The 7,261-nt window shown below is 52.3% G+C and overlaps 1 pseudogene; it reads left to right on the top strand.

The window, feature by feature from the left end:
• On the top strand, positions 1–7,261 carry LOC124218374 (large subunit ribosomal RNA; annotated as a pseudogene).

Raw genomic sequence — 7,261 nt, forward strand, 5'->3', positions numbered from 1 at the left:
GTACACAAGCTCTAGAATACTGTGCATTTGTATATTGAGATACATTTAAAATGGCGGCTAGAAACTACGGAGACAGCCGAAACTAAACGAAGTCATACGAATAGCAATTTTTTATGTGCCTGACTTCACTCACGTGATGAGAGAAACTCTCACAGTTGATGAATAAATGATTTTTTTTCTTTATTTTTCAAGTTTGAAAAATTTTTCTTTTTCGTATCATTTAGAGCATTAAATTTTAGAAAGTTAAAATAATTTTTAGGGGGTCATTCCATTTAAATTTTAAAAGGAAAAAAAGTTTTTAGAAAAGTGTGAGAGAATCTCTCTACACGATAGTTCCGAAGGGTTAATATGACCACGAGACCGATAGCGAACAAGTACCGTAAGGGAAAGTTGGAAAGAACTTTGAAGAAAGAGTTCAAGAGTACGTGAAACCGTTCAGGGGTAAACCTGAGAAACCCGAAAGATCGGAAAGGGAGATTCATCGTCAGCGACGCAGGCTTCGCCACGGCTCGTGATGTCGGGACCTCGCGTCCACGGCACTCGGTCGCGGTGTAATGTCCGGCGGTGCCGGCGTGCACTTCTTCCCTAGTAGGACGTCGCGACCCGTTGGGTGTCGGTCTTAGGCCTGGTCGGCTGCCTGTCTCGGCGTTGTCGTCGGATCAGACCACCGGTTGCCCGTCCGGCTGCCCGGCGGTACCCGCACCGTATAGAGCCGCATTGAACTGCGTCGGGCCCGCCGCAAGCGCGGTCAGTGATTTCCGGTGGTCGGACCTAGCGCCGTCCCCGGGCCTGGCCAGCTGTTGGCTGGCAGTGTCCTCTGGCTGGCTCGTTCGAATTATCAAATACCGGTCAGCGACACTATTGCTTTGGGTACTTTCAGGACCCATCTTGAAACACGGACCAAGGCGTCTAACATGTGCACGAGTCATCGGGACGAGCAAACCTGAAGGCAAAATGAAAGTAAAGTTCAGCCCCGCGCTGACCAAGGAAGGATGGGCCGCGTCACGATGCGGCCTCGCACTCCCGGGGCCTCTCGTTCTTACTGCGAGAAGAGGCGCACCCAGAGCATATACGTTGGGACCCGAAAAATGGTGAACTCTGCCTAGTCAGGACGAAGTCAGGAGAAACCCTGATGGAGGTCCGTAGCGATTCTAACGTGCAAATCGATCGTCGGAACTGGGTATAGGGGTGAAAGACTAATCGAACTACCTAGTAGCTGGTTCCCTCCGAAGTTTTCCTCAGGATAGCTGGCACTTGCGTACAAAACGTACACGAGTCTCATCCGGTAAAGCGAATGATGAGAGGCCTTGGGGCCGAAACGACCTCAACCTATTCTCAAACTTCAAATGGGTGAGATCTCTGGCTTGCTTGAACTATGAAGCCACGAGATCTCGGATCAGAGTGCCAAGTGGGCCACTTTTGGTAAGCAGAACTGGCGCTGTGGGATGAACCAAACGCCGAGTTAAGGCGCCAAAGTCGACGCTTATGGGATACCATGAAAGGCGTTGGTTGCTTAAGACAGCAGGACGGTGGCCATGGAAGTCGGAATCCGCTAAGGAGTGTGTAACAACTCACCTGCCGAAGCAACTAGCCCTGAAAATGGATGGCGCTGAAGCGTCGCGCCTATACTCGGCCGTCAGCGGCATACGAGGCGGCCTAGGCCGTCACGAAGCCCTGACGAGTAGGAGGGTCGCGGCGGTGTGCGCAGAAGGGTCTGGGCGTGAGCCTGCCTGGAGCCGCCGTCGGTGCAGATCTTGGTGGTAGTAGCAAATACTCCAGCGAGGCCCTGGAGGACCCCAGGAGAAATCCGATGACAATGTTGGTGTATTTCTATGCCTGACATGCGCGTCCTGACGCCGGTGATTGTGCGAACGTCGGGCCTCGCTCGGCGTTCCCCCCGGCGTGGGCGCGCGCGGTTTGAAATGTGACACACCCGTCGGGCGAAAGGGAATCCGGTTCCTATTCCGGAACCTGGCAGCGGAACCATCTACAAGTCGGGCCCTCGCAAGAGAGTTCGTCGGGGTAACCCAAAAAGACCTGGAGACGCTGTCGGGAGATCCAGAAAGAGTTTTCTTTTCTGTATAAGCGTTCGAGTTCCCTGGAATTCTCTAGCAGGGAGATAGGGTTTGGAACGCAAAGAGCACCGCAGTTGCGGCGGTGTCCGGATCTTCCCCTCGGACCTTTAAAATCCAGGAGAGGGCCACGTGGAGGTCTCGCGCCGGTTCGTACCCATATCCGCAGCAGGTCTCCAAGGTGAAGAGCCTCTAGTCGATAGACTAATGTAGGTAAGGGAAGTCGGCAAATTGGATCCGTAACTTCGGAATAAGGATTGGCTCTGAGGATCGGGGCGTGTCGGGCTTGGTCGGGAAGCGGGTTTGGCTGACGTGCCGGGCCTGGGCGAGGTGATGGTAATAACCGGATCCGAGCTCGGTCCCGTGCCTAGGCCTCCCGCGGATCTTCCTTGCTGCGAGGCTTCGGCGGCGGTTCGCCGTTGCCGTCGTCCTCTTCGGCCGCCATTCAACGGTCAGCTCAGAACTGGCACGGACTGGGGGAATCCGACTGTCTAATTAAAACAAAGCATTGCGATGGCCCTAGCGGGTGTTGACGCAATGTGATTACTGCCCAGTGCTCTGAATGTCAACGTGAAGAAATTCAAGCAAGCGCGGGTAAACGGCGGGAGTAACTATGACTCTCTTAAGAAATAAGCCTCGGATGGATGGCGCACCCATGTTAGGTGGTCATCACGACGGCGCGCCCACTGGTGACGCCGTGCTAACGCTGCATGAACGTAGACCTGGTCCTGAGGACCCTGTTCGTGATGCTTTCGCGTGTGAATTTCCCGGCTGCGGTCGGGTTTTCACTACCAAAACTGGATACGGAGTTCACTGCCAGAAAATTCACAAAGACTGGTACGATGCTAGACAGAATACCGAGCATGTAAAGGCGCGATGGCCCCTCGAGGAATCCGCCCTTCTTGCGAGACAAGAGGCCAGATTGGCGTCGCAAGGTGTCAGATTTATCAATCAAGCGCTCCTGGCTACCCTGCCGAATAGGACGCTCGAGTCGATTAAAGGCCAGAGAAGGAAGGCCGAGTACAAAGCGATGGATACGCGGGCCCTCGAGGACCTGCGTAATCCGGATGCGGCGGCCGGTCTTCCTCAAACTGAGCCGAATCTCGAACCGGCAAACATCAGCCCGGAAAGACACAACCCGGCAAACAACAATCCGGAGAGGCACAGCTCGGGATTGCGGACTGTTGAACCCCCCTGTGAGGACTTTAGTGAGCGCATCCTGCAACACTTGCGTGGTCTGCCGGCTTGTGTGTGTCCTGACGCCAATAGTGACAGGCTTAATACCATAATCGAGTCTCTCGCGAACTGGAGCCGTGCGCAAGTTTTCGAGGAGACGTCTCTATACCTCCGAGAAACATTCCTAGAACAACAAGGAGCGCGTGGTGTTAGACCACTGGCCGGCAATAGAACCGAACAATCGCGCCGTAAAACTCGAAGGGTGGATTTCGCGAGGGTCCAAAAAGCATGGAAACGCAATAGAACAACAGCGATACGAGACATTCTGAGGGATAAGCGGACAGAGTCTGCTCCGGTTGAAGAGATCATGGTTCCCTTCTGGGAGCGAATAATGACGTCTGGCAGTAACAGCACACCTAGAGTTACAGCTAGCCGGGACGTGGTCAGCAGTCTATGGGATCCTGTGACGTGTACGGAGGTGAGGGAGGCCTTACCCTCTCTCGGATCGGCCCCTGGACCTGACTCACTGACGGTAGAGAGGTTCAGGAAGGTGCCGCCGGGTATTTGGACGCGAATATTTAACATCTTTATGCTATGTGGTAAGCTCCCCGATTATCTTTGTGCGTCCAAGACCACCCTTATACCCAAGAAAGACGGCGCCTCTGAACCGGGCGAATTCAGACCCATCACGGTATCTTCCGCGATAGTGAGGGGCTTTCATAAGGTCTTGGCTAATCGAATGTGTAAGCGCATTCGGCTAGACCCTCGCCAGAAGGCCTTTCAGCCGATTGATGGATGTTCCGAGAACATCTTCTTAATTGATTTCGTCCTTAAGCACGCTAAACAAAATTTCCAACCTATGTTTCTGGCGTCGCTAGATGTCGCTAAGGCTTTCGACTCAGTCACACATGAGACCATCCTAGACATACTCCGTTCCTTCGGAGTCCCTGAGGCAATGGTCGAGTATATTGCGAATGTGTATCGTGGATCGTCGACGAAACTCCAATGCGGGGATTGGCTATCTTGCGCTATTCGCCCTAATTGTGGGGTGAAGCAGGGTGATCCTTTATCTCCGATGCTGTTCAACATGGTGATTGATCGGCTGTTCTCCATGTTTCCGAAAGAAACGGGAATTCAAGTTGGCGGCTCCGTGTTGAATGCCATGGGTTACGCCGACGACCTCGTGCTCTTCGCGACTACTCCTGTCGGGCTCCAAGAGCTGCTCGACATTACTGCACAATACCTGCAAAAATGTGGCCTACGTGTCAACACATCGAAATGTTTTACCGTGTCTCTGAAAACTGTTCCCAAAGGAAAGAAGTCCGTAGTCGACTCAAGGCAAAGATTTCAGTGCCTAGGCCGTCCTATACCCGCACTAAAGAGGTCGGACGAATGGAAATACCTCGGGGTTCCGTTTACTCCTGAAGGACGACTTTCGAGTTATCCGCTAGATCGCCTCAAGAAGGAGATTGAACAGCTACGTGCGGCTCCCCTCAAGCCGCAGCAGCGTCTATTCGCTCTGCGGTCTATGGTTATTCCCGGCCTGTACCATATGCTAGTGTTAGGATCGACGAACATCAGTTTATTGAATAGGTTAGACATTACCGTGAGAGGCTACGTCCGGAAATGGCTCGATCTTCCACACGATGTTCCGAATGCGTATTTCCATGCAGACGTTAAGATTGGTGGCCTGTCGATTCCATCATTTCGCTGGACAGCCCCGCTTCAACGTTATCATCGGTTAAAGGCCCTAGCCGTCGCTAGCGACGGCGATGCCCCTGAGACCATGAAACGTTTCGTAGAGTTGGAGATCAAGCGTGCCCATCTGCGCTTAAATGATCACGGGGTGAGTGTATGTACTCGCGCCGCATACTAAGCTCGCTTTGCGAAGCTGTTGTACAAGTCCAACGATAGCAACCCCTTAAAAGGATCGAGGAGTGTCAAACAACAACACACGTGGTTAACTGACGGAAACCTCTTCGTATCTGGGCGAGATTTCATTCATATGAACAAGCTTAGGATCAATGCCGTTCCACTAAGAACCAGGATGGCGAGAGGAAGAATCCGTGACACGTCGTGTAGGGCTGGCTGTAACGACGCGGAAACACTACACCACGTTTTGCAGCAGTGCCACAGAACACACAACGCTCGAATCCGACGTCATGACGCGTGCCTAAAATATCTGCTGGATCGGCAGCGCGCTCTTGCTCTTGTCGATGTAGAACCCCATTTTCGAACTGACGGGGTTTTACAAAAGCCTGACGCCGTCATCATCAAGGGTGGAAACGCTATTGTCGTGGATGCCCTGATTGCAGGCGAGAGGGCCAACTTAGACCGCGAACATCAGCGGAAAATTGACAAGTGTGCAGAACTCGCGGGACAAATAAAAAAAAAAAATATGCCGTAAACAACGTTGTTTTCACCTACCTGACTCTGTCATCCCGGGGCGTGCGGAGCAAAAAGTCTTTTAGGCATCTTATCAGCCTTGGGATTCTGAATAAAGCCGACGCCAAGATCATGTCGACAAGAACTCTGATCGGTGGACTTTAAGCCATCAACATCTTCCACCGTCGTACTAACGTGATGCAACGTGCCAGAGTCTGATGAACCAGATCTACGATCAGCAATAAATATAGTGCCGCCTACTATTAACTTAGGTGCAATGCAGGGGGTTTTTAGTGGGTAAACACAGAAATGTAGAGTCCCACACTAGTCACTAACGCCCGACCGTCGTGCATGAAGCATTTTCCCTCTATAAAAAAAAAAAAAAAAAAAAATAGCCGAATGCCTCGTCATCTAATTAGTGACGCGCATAAATGGATTAACAAGATTCCCACTGTCCCTATCTACTATCTAGCGAAACCACTGCCAAGGGAACGGGCTTGCACGAATTAGCGGGAAAAGAAGACCCTGTTGAACTTGACTCTAGTCTGGCACTGTAAGGAGACATGAAAGGTGTAGCATAAGTGGGAGGTGGCAACATCGCCGGTGAAATACCACTACTTTCATCTTTTATTTACTTACTCGGTTAGGCGGAGCGCGTGCGTCAAGGACTTTCGTCCCAGCTGTCACGGTGTTCTAGAGCCAAGCGTGTAAGAGTGGCGTGAGGCTTCGGCCGATCATCGATCATACTCCCGCGTGATCCGATTCGAGGACACTGCCAGGCGGGGAGTTTGACTATGGCGGTACATCTGTCAAAGAATAACGCAGGTGTCCTAAGGCCAGCTCAGCGAGGACAGAAACCTCGCGTAAAGCAAAAGGGCTAAAGCTGGCTTGATCTCGATGTTCAGTACGCATAGAGACTGCGAAAGCACGGCCTATCGATCCTTTTGGCTTGAAGAGTTTTCAGCAAGAGGTGTCAGAAAAGTTACCACAGGAATAACTGGCTTGTGACGGTTAAGCGTTCATAGCGACGTCGCTTTTTGATCCTTCGATGTCGGCTCTTCCTATCATTGCGAAGCAGAATTCGCCAAGCGTTGGATTGTTTACCTACCAATAGGAAACGTGAGCTGGGTTTAGACCGTCGTGAGACAGGTTAGTTTTACCCTACTGATGACTCGTCGTTGCGATAGTAATCCTGCTCAGTACGAGAGGAACCGCAGGTTCGGACATTTGGTTCACGCACTTGGTCGAGCGGCCGGTGGTGCGAAGCTACCATCCGTGGGATTATGCCTGAACGCCTCTAAGGCCGTATCCTCTCTAGTCAAAGGGGGCAACGATATTTCTAGGAGTCTCGTGGGTCGAAAGGCTCAAAACAATGTGACTTTACTAGGTGGCCGGTCCACGGACCGGTCGTCGCACGAGCCCTGTTTGCCGGGCGGGGTCTTCGGCCTTCGTCGGGATCTTCCCGCTCGTCGGTCTGGCCTCGAACGGTCGATCATGGGTCATCCAGTTCAAAGTCGAGACTCGGAATCGTCTGTAGACGACTTAGGTACCTGGCGGGGTGTTGTACTCGGTAGAGCAGTTACCACGCTGCGATCTGTTGAGACTCAGCCCTTGGCTTGGGGATTCGT

Source organism: Neodiprion pinetum, chromosome 4, assembly GCF_021155775.2.
Source record: "Neodiprion pinetum isolate iyNeoPine1 chromosome 4, iyNeoPine1.2, whole genome shotgun sequence".
Lineage (NCBI taxonomy): Eukaryota > Metazoa > Arthropoda > Insecta > Hymenoptera > Diprionidae > Neodiprion > Neodiprion pinetum.